The sequence below is a fragment of the Bombina bombina genome, chromosome 3, assembly GCF_027579735.1.
Source record: "Bombina bombina isolate aBomBom1 chromosome 3, aBomBom1.pri, whole genome shotgun sequence".
Lineage (NCBI taxonomy): Eukaryota > Metazoa > Chordata > Amphibia > Anura > Bombinatoridae > Bombina > Bombina bombina.
In genome coordinates this window covers 926233223-926253122 of record NC_069501.1, presented here as the reverse complement: position 1 = coordinate 926253122, position 19900 = coordinate 926233223, and the positions used below count along the sequence as shown (strand labels likewise).

The following is a 19900-nucleotide window of genomic DNA, read 5'->3' as shown; positions in this document are numbered from 1 at the left end:
TGCCTCTCGGATGGCATAGCGATGGTTTGCCATCCGATCTCGGAAGGAAGTAATCGTCTTTTCAATGTACACTAGGGCTCACGGACAAGTGAGCATATAAACCACATGTGTACTCGTGCAACTCAAGCGATGGTTTATTTTGTACCGCTGATTTTTATGGGGGTGCTGGAAAGAATCTCCCTTACACATGCTGTTACACGTAGTGCAGCTCCTACAGGAGAAGCACCCCTTTTTTGATGAATTCAGCCAAGTCTCCATTTTGTAATGGTCCACAGGGTCAGATTTAACGAGGATGCCCCTCAGATTCCTTGACCTCCGATACATCAACCTTGGCGCTGCCATATTCTGGAATGGTAAAGTGGGTCCAGTGCCAACCACAGGCCAGTGACAGCGTACAGCATTCGATATATGTTCACAACCAGGTGTGAACGTGGTGATTAGATTAAGTTGCTCTGATGTCTCCTTCTTTCGGAGTTTGGTGTCCAATTTAATATCTGGCCCCAATATTTTTTCTTGAATTTCGCAGATCTCTTTCATAGGGTAGCCCCTCTTGTTCAGTTTCTCGCCCATTTCTTTTATTTGAATCTTCTGTAAGGGTGTCTCGCCATTGTTTCTCAGTGCCCTGGTGAGCTGGGAGGTGAGAACACCCTTTTTCTGGTGTTTAGGGTGAAAGCTGCTGGCATGTAACTATGAATTTCGTTCTGTAGGTTTCGTGTACAACTTGGTACCAAACCTCAAAGTGCCAGAGTCATTCACCTTAAAAACATTAAGGTCCAAAAAATTCACACTATCAGAGCTGAATTCTAATTTAAATCGAATTGGACTGGCCATAAGGTTCAAATGTGACACCCACTCACGCAATGATGGCTCCCCACCTCTCCATATGAGGAACACATCATCGATGTAGCGGGTATAGTAGATCACTTGAGAGTGTTCAAACGGCTTCATGAGTTCTTGCTCATACCATGCCATATAGATGTTTGCGTAAGTGGGTGCCACATTCGACCCCATGGCCGTACCAGCCACCTGTAAGTAATAGCAATCCTCAAACTTTAAGTATTTTTTCTCCAAACAGATTGTTAACAACTCGCATATGAATTCGATTGGTGGACCATCATAATGTTCATTATTAGTCACCATGGACCTGACAGCCTCTACCCCCTCCACATGGGGGATGACAGTGTAGAGGCTGTCAACATCCATGGTGACCAAAATGTCATCACATTCCAAATCAGTAAAACCTGCAAGTATCCTGAGTAAACTAGGTGAATCTTGTAAGTAAGCCCTAGTATTTTTGACAATAGCTTGCAAGAAGGAGTCAATAAAGATGGCAAGGTTAGATAGAACAGAACCCCGGGCAGAGACAATGGGTCTATTGGGTGGTCAGTGATCAGAAAACTCAGTTCCTTCTCATTAATGAATCCTGCATCCAAGCTACATTGTAAAAAGGTGTCAATGGCTGCTTTATATACATGAGTTGGATTACCTCTCAGTTTTACATATGTGTTCACATCTGCCAATTGCCGCAGGGCCTCTTGTCTGTAATCTGTATAATCAAGGACAACGATAGAGCCACCCTTGTCCACGGGGCGGACAATGACTGATCTATCATTGCCTAACCTCGTGAGTGCTTCTCTTTCAATCTTGGTAAGATTGGGATAAGAGGTTATATTCAAAGCCTCATTAATACTCTGAGTTAGTATTCTAGTATAACTCCTAATAGAGGAGTTAGTGTTAGGTGGTTCAAAAGTGGATTTCTTTTTAAATGGTTCAGGTGAATATTCCTGTTCTCTAAAATGATCCCTTAATTTCAATTGGCGCTGAAATCTATGAATATCAACCATCCTCTCAAAGGTGTCTATATGTGGAGTCAGAACAAAAGATAAACCCCGACTGAGGCCACTTCAGAGGTTCCAGTACCAAGTGAGAACACTCAACAGACACAATTTTTTTTAGGGGTAAGCACAAGGTCCACCATGAAACCTCCGATTCAGATTATGGCCAAAAAGGCCAAAAAGATGTAGGACACGGAGGGGAGGTTATAAACCCAAGTCAGAAACAAACAAGGAGGAAACAAACATAGTGTTTAATCTTAGTAGCAGACCACTAAGTGAAGCTGAAATAGCTTTACTTAATCGGGGTTTATCTTTTGTTCCGACTCCACATATAGACCTTTGAGAGGATGGTTGATATTCATAGATTTCAGCGCCAATTGAAATTAAGGGATCATTTTAGAGAACAGGAATATTCACCTGAACCATTTAAAAAGAAATCCACTTTTGAACCACCTAACACTAACTCCTCTATTAGGAGTTATACTAGAATACTCACTCAGAGTATTAATGAGGCTTCGAATATAACCTCTTATCCCAATCTTACCAAGATTGAAAGAGAAGCACTCACAAGGTTAGGCAATGATAGATCAGTCATTGTCCGCCCCGCGGACAAGGGTGGCTCTATCGTTGTCCTTGATTATACAGATTACAGACAAGAGGCCCTGCGGCAATTGGCAGATGTGAACACATATGTAAAACTGAGAGGTAATCCAACTCATGTATATAAAGCAGCCATTGACACCTTTTTACAATGTAGCTTGGAAGCAGGATTCATTAATGAGAAGGAACTGAGTTTTCTGATCACTGACCACCCAATAGTCCCTGTACTCTATCTTCTACCGAAGGTTCACAAGACTCTTGTGAACCCCCCGGGCAGACCCATTGTCTCTGCCCGGGGTTCTGTTCTATCTAACCTTGCCATCTTTATTGACTCCTTCTTGCAGGCTATTGTCAAAAATACTAGGGCTTACTTACAAGATTCACTTAGTTTACTCAGGATACTTGCAGGTTTTACTGATTTGGAATGTGATGACATTTTGGTCACCACGGATGTTGACAGTCTCTACACTGTCATCCCCCATGTGGAGGGGGTGGAGGCTGTCAAGTCCATGGTGACTAATAATGAACATTATGATGGTCCACCGATCAAATTCATATGCGAGTTGTTAACAATCTGTTTGGAGAAAAATTACTTCAAGTTTGAGGATTGCTATTACTTACAGGTGGCTGGTACGGCCATGGGGTCGAATGTGGCACCCACTTACGCAAACATCTATATGGCATGGTATGAGCAAGAACTCATGAAGCTGTTTGAACACTCTCAAGTGATCTACTATTCCCACTACATCGATGATGTGCTCCTCATATGGAGAGGTGGGGAGCCATCATTGCGTGAGTTGGTGTCACATTTGAACCTCATGGCCAGTCCAATTCGATTTAAATTAGAATTCAGCTCTGATAGTGTGAATTTTTTGGACCTTAGTGTTTTTAAGGTGAATGACTCTGGCACTTTGAGGTTTGGTACCAAGTTGTACACGAAACCTACAAACTGAAATTCATTGTTACATGCCAGCAGCTTTCACCCTAAACACCAGAAAAAGGGTGTTCTCACCTCCCAGCTCGCCAGGGCACTGAGAAACAATAGCGAGACACCCTTACAGAAGATTCAAATAAAAGAAATGGGCGAGAAACTGAACAAGAGGGGCTACCCTATGAAAGAGATCTGCGAAATTCAAGAAAAATTATTGGGGCCAGATATTAAATTGGATACCAAACTCCGAAAGAAGGAGACATCGGAGCAACTTAATCTAATCACCACGTTCACACCTGGTTGTGAACGTATATCGAATGCTGTACGCCGTCACTGGCCTGTGGTTGGCACTGACCCCATTTTACCATTCCAGAATATGGCAGCGCCAAGGTTGGTGTATCGGAGGTCAAGGAATCTGAGGGACATCCTCGTTAAATCTGACCCTGTGGACCATTACAAAATGGAGACTTGGCTGAAGTCATCAAAAAAGGGGTGCTTCCCCTGTGGGGGTTGCACTACGTGTAACAGCATGTGTAAAGGAGATTCTTTCCAGCACCCCCATAAACATCAGCGGTACAAAATAAACCATCGCTTGAGTTTCACGAGTACACATGTGGTTTATATGCTCACCTGTCCGTGTGCCCTAGTGTACATTGGAAAGACGATTACTTCCTTCCGAGATATGGCATAGCGATGGTTTGCCATCCGAGAGGCATTAAAGAACGGCGAGTCACACCAACCCGTAGCACGTCATTGTGCACAATTGAAACATACTGGAGCTCTCTGCCCTTTACCAATCCAGCCACGGGCCCATCCATCTGGCCCATCAAGACTCATTCTCATTTCATCAGTCCATAAAACCTTAGAAAAATCAGTCTTGAGATATTTCTTGGCCCAGTCTTGACGTTTCAGCTTGTGTGTCTTGTTTAGTGGTGGTCGTCTTTCAGCCTTTCTTACCTTGGCCATGTCTCTGAGTATTGCACACCTTGTGCTTTTGGGCACTCCAGTGATGTTGCAGCTCTGAAATATGGCCAAACTGGTGGCAAGTGGCATCTTGGCAGCTGCACGCTTGACTTTTCTCAGTTCATGGGCAGTTATTTTGGGCCTTGGTTTTTCCACACGCTTCTTGCGACCCTGTTGACTATTTTGAATGAAACGCTTGATTGTTCGATGATCACGCTTCAGAAGCTTTGCAATTTTAAGAGTGCTGCATCCCTCTGCAAGATATCTCACTATTTTTGACTTTTCTGAGCCTGTCAAGTCCTTCTTCTGACCCATTTTGCCAAAGGAAAGGAAGTTGCCTAATAATTATGCACACCTGATATAGGGTGTTGATGTCATTAGACCACACCCCTTCTCATTACAGAGATGCACATCACCTAATATGCTTAATTGGTAGTAGGCTTTCGAGCCTATACAGCTTGGAGTAAGACAACATGCATAAAGAGGATGATGTGGTCAAAATACTAATTTGCCTAATAATTCTGCACTCCCTGTAGATCACATCCCCCCTATCCCAAGGGGAGGGGATAGAGGCAAGAAGTTACTCCAACGTGAAAGCAGATGGATTTTTAAACTTGATACTCTGGCCCCGAAGGGACTTAACACCACACTGGATTTCAGCCCTTTCTATTAAAGGAAATCATTAACTTATCATCCAGAAGACTGGGGGATTTAGGGTGTCCGCTCTCATTACATATATAGATACATCATATATGTATATTTTTTCTACTATACTCCAATTTGCCTGAAGTAAGTAGGGGATTTAGAGGTCTTCTTCAACATCGTATTTATTATTTATATGTAGTTCAATATGTCATCAGATCTGATTTGCGGATTTATTATTTTAGCTATGTGTGGATTTATGGTAAACAAAATTGTATTGATATTATACAGAATGCATAGCTGTACTTTTTAATTTATTCCGCTCCATTTACATATTGTCATCTACAATTATAATTGTGCCTGATTTTATGGGCATATGTACAATGTTAGCTTTAGCCTTATGTGGGGAACACCCGGTGAGTTTGCCGTTGTGTAATGTATTTGTTTACTTGTTGCTGTTAGCAACAGTTATGTGAGTGGTTGCGCTTACTGTTTGACATGCGCACGGCCAACCCGGATGCTCCCTATCTTCTTGCTTACACGCCAACTAGACGCCTTTGACATTGCTATGGCAATGCTGTGCTATGCGTCATCACGCTAGGCACGACTAGCATGTCAGCGTGACGTCAGTGGTGGATCCTCAGAATGGCGCTACGGATGTATGGGGGCAAAATATAGGGAGTTCTGATAGCATATAAGGGTATGTTTTTAAATGTGTGTATATTGATTTTTGGGGTGTAGAGCTGCACTCTGTCTGTATGTTTTTCTTGTAACTGACATTGACAAAGGCACAATGCAGTGCCGAAACGTTTGTCTGTTTTAACTTTGTGAAATAAAATTATTATATTTTATTATAAAGTCCAGTGAGTGCCTGCTGTTTGGATATACTGGAATGGATACTTGCAGTGCACCGTGGCAATGATTAACAGTTTGATTGTGCAATCCTTACATTGACATTATATATATATATAAATAAATATATATATATATATATATATATATATATAAATATATATATATATATATATATATACAGTGTCTCACAAAAGTGAATACACCCCTCACATTTTTGTAAATATTTTATTATATCTTTTCATGTGACACATGAGAACACGTAAGAAATGACACTTTGCTACAATGTAAAGGTAGTGAGAGTACAGCCTGTTTAACAGTGTAAATTTGCTGTCCCCTCAAAATAACTCAACACACAGCCATTAATGTCTAAACCATTGGCAACAAAAGTGAGTACACCCCTAAGTGGAAATGTCCAAATTGGGCCCAAAGTGTCAAAATTTTGTGTGGCCACCATTATTTTCCAGCACTTCCTTAACCCTCTTGGGCATGGGGTTCACACCTGAGACCCTGTAACACTAACGAGTCACATGACACCGGGAAGGGAAAATGGCTAATTGGGCCCAATTTGGACATTTCCACTTAGGGGTGAACTCATTTTTGTTGCCAATGGTTTAGACATTAATGGCTGTGTGTTGAGTTATTTTTAGGGGACAGCAAAGTTACACTGTTATACAGACTGTACACTAACTACTTTACATTGTAGCAAAGTGTAATTTCTTCAATGTTGTCACATGAAAAGATATAATAAAATATTTACAAAAATGTGAGGGGTGTACTCACTTTTGTGAGATACTGTGTATATATATATATATATATATATATATATATATATATATATATATATATATATATATATTTATTTATTTATTTATTTATTTATTTAAAAAAAAAGTCTGGCCAAATAGGGAGTTGCTACACCTGTAGATTAATTATATATATAGGACAGCAGACCATCAAAATAGGGTGTCACTACACCTGTAGCTTCAATATATATTTAGTTTAAGTCTGACCAAATAGGGTGTTGCTACACCTGTAGCTTAAATATATATATTAAATAACTAATAATATTTAAAAAAATACATGCCTAAAAGAAAGTTATCTTTAGAAGAACAATCTGATGCAAAAAGGAGACGAAATGAGAGAGATAAAAAAAATAAAAAATAACATGACTAATGAAGAAAGGGCCCATTAAATGGAAGCAAAAGCAGTTCAGAATAGAAAAGAGGGCGCAAATATGACAGAAAATCAGAGACATAAAGAGCAACAAAGAAACACATTTGCTCATAGAAAAGCACATGCAGAAAATGATCGATCTCTGACAAAAAAACAGCACAGCATAAGCAATATAGAAAGGGAACGTAAAAGCAAACTTAGTACAAGTCGTGTTTAATACCATCGTACATATTTTGCAAAACATACTCAACATATTTCTACAATTGAGAGATATGATGATTCATTTGATCATCATAACTGTGGAGAGCTAAATGATATATGCACCAACTGTAATATGATGCCCTACATTTTCCAAAAGAGCAGTCATCAGACAAACTATTCAGTCAATGCTGCCGTAAAGGAAAAGTAATTATTGAACTTATTAAAGCCGCTCCTTTAATACAAAGTCTAATGACAGGAATTTATAAACATTCAAAAAACTTTCACAAAAACATTAGATCTTTAAATAATTCTTTAGCATTTGCTTCAATAGGGATGAATATTGCTTCTCCTCCCAGTTATGGGCCTTACTGTTTTAGAATTAAATTTATCAAAGAACTGGATCATTTCATCCTTCCAATGAGGATAACCAAAAGTTTGCACACCTATATATTCTTGATCCTGATGAGGCTGCACAACAGCGCCTTATAATTACTGAAAATGCAAATTGCAACCCTGAACTAATGACTGAGATTCTTTTATTGCTTTAAACAATTATTTTGCCCAAGCATGCAAAATGTTGTATAAAATAGAACAGGAATGCTTAGAAGATGCATCTTAAAATTGTGTTACACCTGCAACTTTGACCATGGCAATAGTACAAGATCGTAAAAACGATCATCGTAGATACAAAGCTCCTCGGTGTAATGAGGTAGCTATTATTTTTCAAAATGCAGATGGTGAACCTCCTCTTAAGCGAGATCTTATTATTCATTGTCAAAGTACAAATAATAATAATAAAAAAAAAAAACAGAAAGGATAAGTATTTTAGATCCAAATTTGGAGCCAATGTTGTATATACTTATTTTCCCTTTTGGGGAACAAAGTTGGTCATCTAAAATGAAGCTTCATTACAACCCTACTACTGTTAGAAATATAATAATTAAATCCTTAGCAAAGTCAAGAGAAGGGGGTCTCACAAATGCAATTTAATGGGTACATGCTTTCCGTTCGACATGAGATTAACCCATTTCTGAGTGCTAGCAGATTGACCCAGCAGTACTTTGTAGATGCATACGTTAAGACAGAGGGTAATCATTTAATCTTTGTTAGACAAAATCAGTCAAAATTGAGGGTTGAAAAGTATACAGGTCTCATGGATCATCTTCAAAGTGCAGCTGCAGAACAGGTCTTACTTCCAGGCAGTGGCGTAGCGTGGCTTCTCAGCGCCCAGGGCAAGGCAAGAATTGCGCCCCCCTAATCCATTAGCAATGACTGAGTCTCTTCCACCAGTACAGTAGGGATTGGCAAATTTGCTTTGAATCTAGGAGACAGCTCAACAACTTAGGAGACAGGTTTTTGTTTTAAAACAAACAAAGCTTTATTTTAACAACAAAAATATATATATATAGAATTCTAAACTCTACATTCATCCTTAAAAATTAGGATTCAATATGGTTGCAGGCAGCCATTACTTTATTATATACATTAAGTAAGTACATTATATAACTTAACAATTACATTTTTTATGGTTTAATATTTAAACATGAGATTTCATTTTTAAATACATCTGAGCCAGCATGCCAGAGTGTGAGAGTGATCTATGCTGCTTTAAAGTGAAAGCCAGTTATTATTTTAAATTCATTTTTAACCTGGGTAAAACATTCAAGATGTAGATCATCTACATCTTGTATGTTTTATTTTACCCAGGTTAAAAATGAATTTGAAATAAAATAACTGGCTTTCACTTTAAAGCAGCATAGATCACTCTCACACTCTGGCATGCTGGCTGGCTCAGACTCTGGGTCCTTTGGAAGTTGGAATTTGGCTGGCTGGCTGGCTCAGAGTGACTCTGGGTCCTTTGGAACTTGGCTGGCTGGTTGGCCCTGCGACGTCACCTGGGTGACGGTAGAGGCTAAGCTGTATTTTGCGTGCGTTGCCATTTCCAATCCCTATTCCCCAGGGCCCAGGCAAAAACAGGGGCTATAATAATTTAATTATAATTCTGGCTGGCAGTGGCACTGGTGGTCTGGGAGCCAAGCATTTTGCGCCCCTCAGAATTTTGCGCCCGGGGCAACCGCCCCTGTGGCCCCCCCCCACGCTACGCCACTGCTTCCAGGCAAAGCAGTTATACTTCCATCTGCATTCCAAGGTAGTCCAAGTAACATGGTACAGAATTGTTAGAAAGTATGGGAAGCCTGATTTTTTCATAAACATGACATGTAACGTGAAATGGTCTGAAATTGTTGTTAATCTGAAAGAAGGTCAAGCAGTTGTAATTGGACCTGATTTAGTGGCCAGAGTTTTTCATTTAAAACTTCAAGAACTTCTTAATGACATCACAAAGAAACATGTTTTGGGTAAACCAGCTGCCAAAGTTCATGTTATTGAGTTTCACATATTTTGCTTATTTTATCTGCAGATGATAAGCCTAAAAATGCTGAAGTAATTGATAGCTTTATTTCTGCAGAAATACATGACATTCAAGTCCATCCCCCGTTACATGCAATTGTAACCAAGCACATGATACATGGGCTCTGTGGGGAGCATAATCTAAGATCTCCATGTATGGTTGATGGTGTTTGCTCTAAGCAATTTCCAAAATCCTTCCAGGAAGAAACTTTGATAAATGTAGATGGGTATCCACATTAGAAAGAGATAAAAAAAAAAGTTTCTATTGAAATAAATGGAAAAACAATTGATATCTCTTGGGTTGTCCCATACAACCCATATTTGACATTAAAATACAAATGCCATATTAACATTGAAAGCTGTGCTTCAATAAAAAGTGTGAAGTACATATTCTAATATATTTATAAAGGGCATGACTGCGCTAATATGGCAATTAAAGAACATGAAACTCTTCTTCATGATGACATAACTTCCTTTATGGAGTCTTGAAATGTCAGTGCTCCAGAAGCAGCATGGCGGCTTTATAATTTCCATATGCACCATCAATTGCATACCATTGTGCAATTACAAATTTACCTTCATGGAGAACAATCAGTATATTTTACAGAAGATAATATTGAAACTGCTGTAGAAAATTCACAATCAAGAGACACAACTTTGACTGCATGGTTTAAGTTAAACCAAGAAGATTTGTCAGCTCATGCATTTCTGTATACAGATTTTCCTCAGTATTTAGTTTTTTTATCAAAGACAACAAAATGAAAAAAAAGAGTACAAGATCGAGCAAATAACAACATTGGTCGCATGCACTCTGTAAACTTAACTACAGATGTTGAGAGATTTTGTTTAAGAGTACTTTTACTCAATGTTAAAGGAGCAACTTCTTTTGAAGATATTTGAACAGTTGATGGAGTTCAATTTTAGACTTTTTAACGAAGCAGCTCAAAAAGGCTGTCTTTTTGAAGATGATCAATTATGGGCCTTAACTCTGCATGAAGCTGCAAGTAAAATGATGCCTCAACTGCGTAGAGAGCTTTTTGCTCCCATTTGTGCTTTAGCTTCTCCACCAAATGCTAAAGAGCTTTTTGAAAAGTACAAAGAGAAACTCTTTGAAGACTTTTCAAGACACCCAAGTCACACACCAGACTGTCAAAATTGTTTAAATTATGCACTTAGAGATATTCAGGATATCTTGATTGTTAATGGCAAAAATTGTCAGGATTTTGGTTTACCAAATCCTCTAAACAATTTACTAGAAAATCCTAGAGACCTCTTTGATGCTGCTACTGGAGCTAAAATGAAGGCATCTTTTAATGATCTTTAAAGACAAAGTTTTAAAGAAATCATTGCTGCATCAGAAAATGACACTTTACCACAAAGGTGATATTTCCTTGATGGTCCTGGTGGTAGTGGTAAAACCTACCTATGCAAGACTTTGTGGAGGACATTTAGAGGTAGTAGGGTAGCATTACCAGTTGCTTGAACAGGTTTTCCGGCAAAATAGCTTGAAGGTGGACGTACCTACCACTCACAGTTTAAGTTGCCAGTTCCTTTGTTGGATACTTCAACCTCTTCCATGAGGCAAACCTCTAATGATGCACAAATGATTCGTACAACAAAGATTATTATTTGGGATGAATCTACCATGTCTTCAAGTGATGCACTCAGATGTGTCAACAAACTCCTTCAAGAGCTGATGAATAAGAACAAACCTTTTGGAGGAAAAACAATTTTGCTTGGAGGTGATTTCAAACAAACTCTTCCTGTTGTTGCATATGGAAGTAGATCAGCTATAGTTGAAGCCAGCAGAAAATTCAATCCATTCTGGCATAAGTTTAAGCTTATGAAGCTGACAAATAATGTAAGTTATGTTGATCCTGAGTTTTGCTCTTGGCTTCTAAAGCTTGGCAATGGAATACTCAAAAACGAGCATGGCTTTTATGAAAATATCTTTGAAATTCCATCTCAAATCAAAGAGATTTTTGGTGAACAGTTAAAAGGTTCTGATGCTTTTAAGTTTGCCAAAATGGCAAAATGGCAATTGTATGTAAAAAAAATAGTGATGTTGACAAAATCAATGAAGAAGTTCTTAGTTTGTTAGAAGGTGAAACCTCTACTTATTTAAGCACTGATTCTATTGATTATGAATCACAGGAAGACAGGGATAATTACCCAGTTGAATTTTTAAATGAATTGGCTCCTTCTGGAATTCCAGTTCATAAACTCAATCTCAAAATTGACAGTATTATTATGCTTTTGCGTAACCTTAATACTAAGAGAGGTCTCTGTAACGACACCAGATTTGCGGCAACACAAAATTTATGCTTACCTGATAAATGTATTTATTTCCAGGCATGGAGAAGGCAAAGAGCACCCCAGCAGAGCTGTTAAGTATCACCTCCCTTACCCATAACCCCCAGTCATTTGGCCCAAGGGAAATGGAAAAAGAAGATAACACAAAGGTATAGAGGTGCCTGAGGACTAGACAAAAAAACTGCCGTCTTAATTTGAATAAGGGCTGGTCGTGGACTCTCAGGTAAGCATAAATTTTGTTCTCTTTCCTATGGCATGGAGAGTCCACAAAACATTCTAATTACTAGTGGGAACCAATACACAAGCTAGAGGACACAGAATGAATAGGGAGAGAAAACAAGACAGACGGACCTAAACTGAAAGCACCACCGCTTGAAGAATCTTTCTCCTAAAAGAAGTTTCAGCTGAAGCAAAAGTATCAAATGTGTAGAATTTGGAAAAAGTTTGTATAGAGGACCAAGTGGCCGCATTACAGATTTGCTCCACAGAAGCTTTATTTTTGTAAGCCCAAGAAGAGGAAACTGCTCTAGTGGAATGAGCCATAATTCTCTCAAGAGGCTGCTGTCCAGCTGTCTCATAAGCTAAATGGATAACACTTCTCAACCAGAGGGAAAGAGTTGTAGAAGTGGACTTCTGACCCATACTCTTACCAGAGAAAACAACAAACAGAGCAGAAGTCTGCTGAAAATCTTTAGTTGCATGAAGGTAAAATTTAACAGCATGCACAACATCCAAGTTACACAAAAGACGTTACTTCTGGGAAGAAGGGTAAGGACAAAAAGAAGGAACAACAATTTCCTAATTAATATTGCAATCCGACCCTACTTTAGGGAGAAACCCCAGCTTAGTACGAAGGACCGCCTTATCAGCATGAAAAATAAGGTAAAGGGAATCACATTGCTGTGATATTCCTTAAAGACATATCCCTCCCATCCATTTCCTGTCCTTACTTAAACTGCCTTTTCTCATTTCCAAACTGCCTGATTGTACTTGTAGTAAGCATAAGTTTAAGTGGACTGAAGAATCCCAATCCGCTTTTACAGCATTAAAACACCTGTTTACCACAGCACAAGTATTAACTTTACCTAACTATGAACAACCATACATCCTAGAGGTAGATGCCTCAATATCTGGAATCGGAGCGGTGTTATCACAACAAGATAAAGAAACAAAACAAATACATCCCATTGCGTTCTACTCTAAGATCTTCTTACCCGCAGAGAGTAATTATACTGTTGGAGATAAGGAGTTATTAGCGATTAAACTATCTCTGGAACATTGGAGACACCTTTTAGAAGGTACCACGGAATCTTTCCTGAAATATACAGATCACAAAAACTTAAAATACTTGAAGAAGAATAAGACCCTCTCTTCACGCCAAGTATGCTGGGCTCTTTTCTTGGATCGATTTAATTTTCACATAACCTATAGACCTGGAACTTCTAATATGAAAGCTGATGCCTTGTCCAGACAACAAGACCACAAGGAACGTCCATCAATCACCACCCCAATAATACCAGAAGAGAGATTTTTGGGAACACTTACTAATCTAGAAACAGAGATACTTTCTGCATTACAAAAAGAAACCTCTTCACCCCAGAGATGTGAAAAGGATACTACAACCGGGTTGTATTATCACAAAGGAAGATTATTTATTCCCCCCTCTCTTAGGTTTCTTATCATAAAATATACACATGACAGTCCCTTATTGGGTCATACTGGTGTTCAAAAAACAACTGAACTAACCAGAAGATATTTTTGGTGGCCTCAAATGGAGCAAAGTATTAAATTATATAAGTGGATGTGACCTTTGCGCCAGAAATAAGTTAGAACACAAAAAATCCTATTGGATATTTGACGTCAATACCTATTCCTGATAAACCATGGACTACAATTTCCATGGATTTTATTGTTGAATGACCTAGCTCACAACATTGTAATACCATAATTATAGTAATAGACCACTTGACGAAACTTGCACATTTTACCCCCTTAAAAGCTTTACCTAGTGCATTAGAAACAGCAAAATCATTCATTGGGTCTATAATCAGATTACATGGTTTACCAACTACTATAATCACTGATCGTGGAACCCAATTTACTTCCACTTTTTGGAGATCCCTTTGTAAACTATTAAAGATTGATAACAAGTACTCAACCGCATTTCATCCACAAACAAATGGTTTGACTGAACACTTAAACCAAACTTTAGAACAATATCTCAGATGCTATTTAACACATTTACAGGATGATTGGGTTACTTATTTACCTATGGCAGAATTCTCTTACAATAATTCCATATCCGCATCCACCAAAATAACACCATTTTTTGCCACTTATGGGTACCATCCAACTTCTATAACCATCTCCACTACCTCAGTGAATTCCCCTAGTGCAACATCCTATCTTACTAACTTACACAACCGTTTAGAGATACTCAAAACACATCTCATAGAGGCAAAAAACAGTCAAAAACACTATTATGATCAAAAGCATCGACCAACACCTAACTATACAATAGGTAGTAGGTGATATCTACTAAATATCTTAAACTTCAAATTCACAGTAAAAAATTAGGAAATCTATTTTTAGGACCTTTTATCATAGATAAGGTTATCAATCATAATGCTGTCAGACTGGCACTACCATCTCACTATAGAATTCATAATACTTTCCATGTGTCCTTATTAAAATCTTATGTAACGGATACACAACATCTAAATCCTTTACCTCCACCTCCTATACTCTTGGACGCTCAGGAAGAATTTGAGGTAGAAAAGATACTAGATTCTTGCATCAGGAGACGTAGGCTTGAATATTTGATTCAGTGGAAAGGCTACGGAACCGAGGAGAACTCTTGGCAATCTCATTCCGAGATCCATGCTCCTGTCCTCTTGAAACGTTTTCATCGACATTACCCTGACAAGCCACATTTAGGGACCCCAGGGGTGATCCATTATACGGGGGAGTCAGAGTCTCCTCTTCCCTTCCTTTTTACTGCCCTTCTGGCCCTTTAAATTTGCCTCTTCATTCCCTATAAAGGCTTCCTAATCCTTGCTGTCATTACTGGATTATTGAATCTCTCTATCTGAGACTCGTTTACTCACCAGCCTATCTGGCTCTACCTAATCTTCAGCTCCTCCTGCTTGCTTCCATGGCTGCAGCTGCATCCCAGCAGCACCTGTTCTCTGCCTCAGTCATCTGACTGCACCTCCTCTGGGCCAACGCCCCTCAGCAGCAGTGTCTCACTGTGCAAACAGCAGCAGAGTCTCTCTGATACCAGAGCCAGCTTTCCTCCAACTGAAGCTGTACTCCTGCACTGAACTTTACCTCTCATCTGCAAAGGATACAGGTTGTATATTTATCTTGATACTAACTGCCTAACCTGATATACAAAGCATTATTAACTTTACTTGTGCTTGTTACTTTCTCTGCTCAAAACAGTACAATTGAGCTTTTCTGTCTGTGATCAAGCTTCCTTGTTGTTTGGCTATATTAACACAGAGCAGTTAATTTTGTAGTCTGTAAGATTCTGTTAACTCCACTGTCACACATCCCACTTTTCCAGTGTTGTATATTCCTGCTAACAAAAAATCCTCTCATTAAATGCACAGACTCTCAATAAATTTGGTAACATCAGGTCTCTGATATAATTCTGATAGGGGGGGAGATGTGATATTCCTTTAAGTCATATCCCTCCCATCCACTTCCTGGCCTTACTTAAACTGCCTTTTCTCATTTCCAAACTGCCTGATAATTGAAGCTGGTACCTGCCTAGCTCTCTAGCAACATAGGAGTAACCATTTGTTAAAACCTCAGGTCCTACTTCATATGATATTAAGAATCCTTCTTATATCATCACTCGTTTTTTGAACCTTTAGCTTTTTGTGCATACCTTATTTGTATCTCTTATTGAACCCTTCAGTTTACCTCCGCAACTTTGAAACCTGTTTGGATTCTCAGCTGTTCATTCAGCCTCTCAGCTGTACGCCTGCTGCTCAGCTGTTCGTCGGATCTCCCGTGACTGTAAGTCAGTCACGCTCACACTGCAGCCTCAACATTCAGCCGTCGCCAAACCAGGTAACGCTCTCCATGTAGGAGTCAGCTCCAACTCTCTCAGGATCTTACAAGGTAATCTTAAAACTTACTAAAAGCCTGTAATTCCTCTTACCTGTTGAACTCTTACTGCTCTCTCTGTGCTACCGAGTATATTGGAAAACAGAAGTTACCTTATTTTGTATATTACGGATGTATGGATTTTTTATATTTATGTTTTTAGTGTGAGTGTGTGAAGATATATTACCGGATAAGACGAATTTAACTGCATGAACTGCTGTGCCTTTCTTATTGAAATACTCTCTGACTGGATTATAAATGCCAAGTTTATCTTTTCATGTACTGCTACTTATGCTGATTGGATACCTTTGATCAGTAACTCATTGGAGGTTTCTATACACTTATTAGCACGAACTGCTGTATTTACAAAGGCCAGTCTTACACTGAATCTTCCAGACATCCTTACTATAATTATTGCTACACATTAGATAGTGGTTATTCAGTGTTGGAATTACCACATTTGTAATAGCAAGAAGAAACAAAACCTTCCAAGATAGTAATTAAATAATAGCAGAATGCATCTGCTCAAACGGAGCCTGCTACAAAACTCTAAGAACAAGGTTAAGACTCCAAGGAGGAGCAACAGATTTAAACCAAGGCCTGAAAAAAAGACTGAACATCTGGCAGATCTGCCAGACGTTTGTGCAGAAGAATAGACAGAGCAGAAATCTGACCCTTCAAAGTACTGACTGACAAATCCATCTCCAGGACCTACTGAAGAAAAACCAACATTCGAGGAACCCTTACTTTGTTCCAAGAAAAACCTTTTTAATCAATCCAATAAAGCTATTTACACCATACCCTATAATAAATTCTGCGAGTAACCAGTTTACGAGCCTGAAGCATAGAATCTATAACTTTCTCAGAGAAGCCAAACTTAGACAATCAATCTACAAGCAGTCAGATTCAAAGAAACCAGATTTGGATGAAGAAAGGGACGCTGAAGTAGAAGGTCCTTCCTGAAATGTAACCTCCATAGTGGAAGAGATGACATTGTCACCAGATCCTCGAACCAGATCCTGCGAGGCCATGCAGGAGTTTTTAGAATCACAGAAGCTCTCTCCTGTTTGATGCAAGCAATTACTTGTGGAAGCAACACAAATGGAGGAAACAGGTATGCTAGATTGAAGCTCCAAGAAACCACTATGGCATCTACCAGAATGGCTTGAGGATATTGTCGCGATCGCTCTGCTGCTGATCGCTTTCTCCTTCCTGCATTTGTCGGCGCGGTAGCGCTTCCTTGGTTGCCTAGCAACCCTGTGTCACACCGTTTCCTTCTGCTGATGTCAGAAGGTCTTCTTATTCCGGCGTCTTCTCTCCTCGGTGCCTGTTTGTTTTCCTTAACCGGCTTGTGAGTACCTTTTGAATTTCTTGGCTTGTTTAAACTTCAACCTGCTTAACCCCTATCTGCCTGATACCTGTTAACTGGACTTTGCTTGTTTGATTTTCTACTGATTAACCCTAAACTGCCTGATTACTTGTTGCTGGACATTGCTTGTTTCACTATTCTACGGATTAACCCCAAACTGCCTGATTACTCGTTGCTGGACATTGCTTGTTTCACTATTCTACGGATTAACCCTAAACTGCCTGATTACTCGTTGCTGGACATTGCTTGTTTCACTATTCTATTGTTTAACCCCAAACTGCCTGGTTACTCGTTGCTGGACATTGCTTGTTTCACTATTCTACTGTTTAACCCCAAACTGCCTGATTACTTGTTGCTGGACATTGCTTGTTTCACTATTCTACGGATTAACCCTAAACTGCCTGATAACTCGTTGCTGGACATTGCTTGTTTCACTATTCTACTGTTTAACCCCAAACTGCCTGATTACTTGTTGCTGGACATTGCTTGTTTCACTATTCTACTGGTTAACCCCTACCTGCCTGTTTACACGTTGCTGGACATTGCTTGCTTGATTACTCTACTGGTTAACCCCTACCTGCCTGATTACACGTTGCTGGATATTTCTTGCTTGATTACTCTTTTGGTTAACCCTATCTACACAAAGTTTCTCCTCCTGACCCTGCTGTACCAACTTCCAGTTTATTTCAGTGAGTATTTTACTGTAGCTGTTGCAGGATCAGGTCCTGGTATATACTCACAGTGCTAGGGTGTTTTACAAACCGCATTCTAGCATTTGGGTCTAACTCTGGACTTAACCTATCCTGACATTACAAACAGGCCATATAATGGACCCTGGTGAGTTATCCAGAGCTGTGGCTCTACAGGGACAACTTCTTGGAACCCACTCTGCACACCTGCAATCCCTGGATTCTAAATTGGATCAAATTACGGCTCTTTTGCATAATTTCTCTCCACCTTCACAAGTCTCTGCAACACCTGTTGTTCCTGCGGCCACTTCTAACCCTACATTTAATCCGCCACAACCTGCAGAACAGTTAATTCCCAAATTCCCAGAATTCCGCTACCGGATAAATATGACGGCAATCCTGAAGACTGTCGAGGATTTCTTAATCAGTGCCGTCTTCACTTCAGAAATAATCCTCAGATGTTTGTTACCTCTTCCTCCAAGATCACCTTTTTGATTTCTCTTATGAAGGTTAAAGCCTTGGCTTGGGTTTCTCCACTGTTGGAAAAGGATGATCCCTTGCTCCACGATATTGACTCTTTTGTATCCATATTTTCTTCCGTGTTTGATAAACCTGGAAGGTCAGCGGCTGCCGAAGCAGGACTTTTAGATTTGAGGCAGGGTTCTCTTTCTGTAGCACAATACGCTATAGAATTCCGGACTTTAGCTGCCGAGACTATGTGGAATCATGGGGCCCTGCGTGCAGCGTTTCCTAAAGGTCTTTGTGATCGTTTAAAAGACGAACTGGTATATAGGGATCTTCCTGATTCTCTAGAAGATCTCATCAATTTATGTATTAAGTTAGATGCTCGTTACTCTGAACGTCTCCATGAACGTGACCGTAACAGAAGATCCTTTATCAAATCTACTTTCCGTCCTATGTCTCATTCACCAAACCTTCCTCCTGCTCCAAATTCATCTATCTCTGAATCAAGTGAACCCATGGAGGTTGGAGCAATTAAGTTATCTGAAGCTGAACGTCTCAGAAGGCGTAATCTTGGACTATGTCTTTACTGTGGTATTAAAGGGCATATGTTAAAAGATTGTCCAACCCGTCCAGTAAAAGCCAGGGCTTAACTCCAGAAAGAGGGACTGAGTTAAGCCAAAGATCTATTTCTAGCCTCAATCCTAAGCTGTTTGTTCCAGTCACCTTCCGTTTTGGCAACACCAAATTCCAGGCTCAAGCACTCATCGATTCAGGAGCTGCAGGAATGTTTATGGATGCGGATTTTGTCAATATTTTTCGGATTCCTTTGCTTTCCAAGAGCCAAGTAATTAGTGTCACTACTGTCAGTGGTCAACCCTAAGGTTCGGGAATCATTCAATATTCGAAAATACCACTTCTCATGTCACTTCTCATCTCTGTAGGAGTACTTCATTCGGAAACCATTAGTTTTGACATCATCTCTTCTCCTCAGTTTCCTTTAATTTTGGGACTTCCTTGGCTTCAACTTCATGATCCGGTTTTTTCCTGGTCTAAAGGTGAACTTGTTACTTGGGGATCTTCTTGTTTTAAACAGTGTCTTCAGAATACTCCCAAACCTTTTAGTACAGTTGTGGCAGTTTTGGACATTCCTGATTCCTTGCCTGTACAATATCATTCTTTTTGTGATGTCTTTTCTAAGAAAGATGCTGAAATATTACCTCACACCGGACCTTTGATTGTCCCATTGACCTACTACCTGGAGCACCTCTTCCCAAGGGTAAAACATACCCACTTTCTCGTCAAGAAAATGTTTCACTCGAAGAATACATCAAAGATAATT

The 19900-nt window shown here is 39.5% G+C and overlaps 1 long non-coding RNA gene across 2 annotated transcripts in view; it reads right to left on the bottom strand.

Moving 5' to 3' along the window:
• Positions 1–19900, bottom strand: part of LOC128651981 (uncharacterized) — a 168053-nt gene that overhangs the window by 91211 nt on the left and 56942 nt on the right. The gene's annotated exons all lie outside the window — the stretch shown is intronic.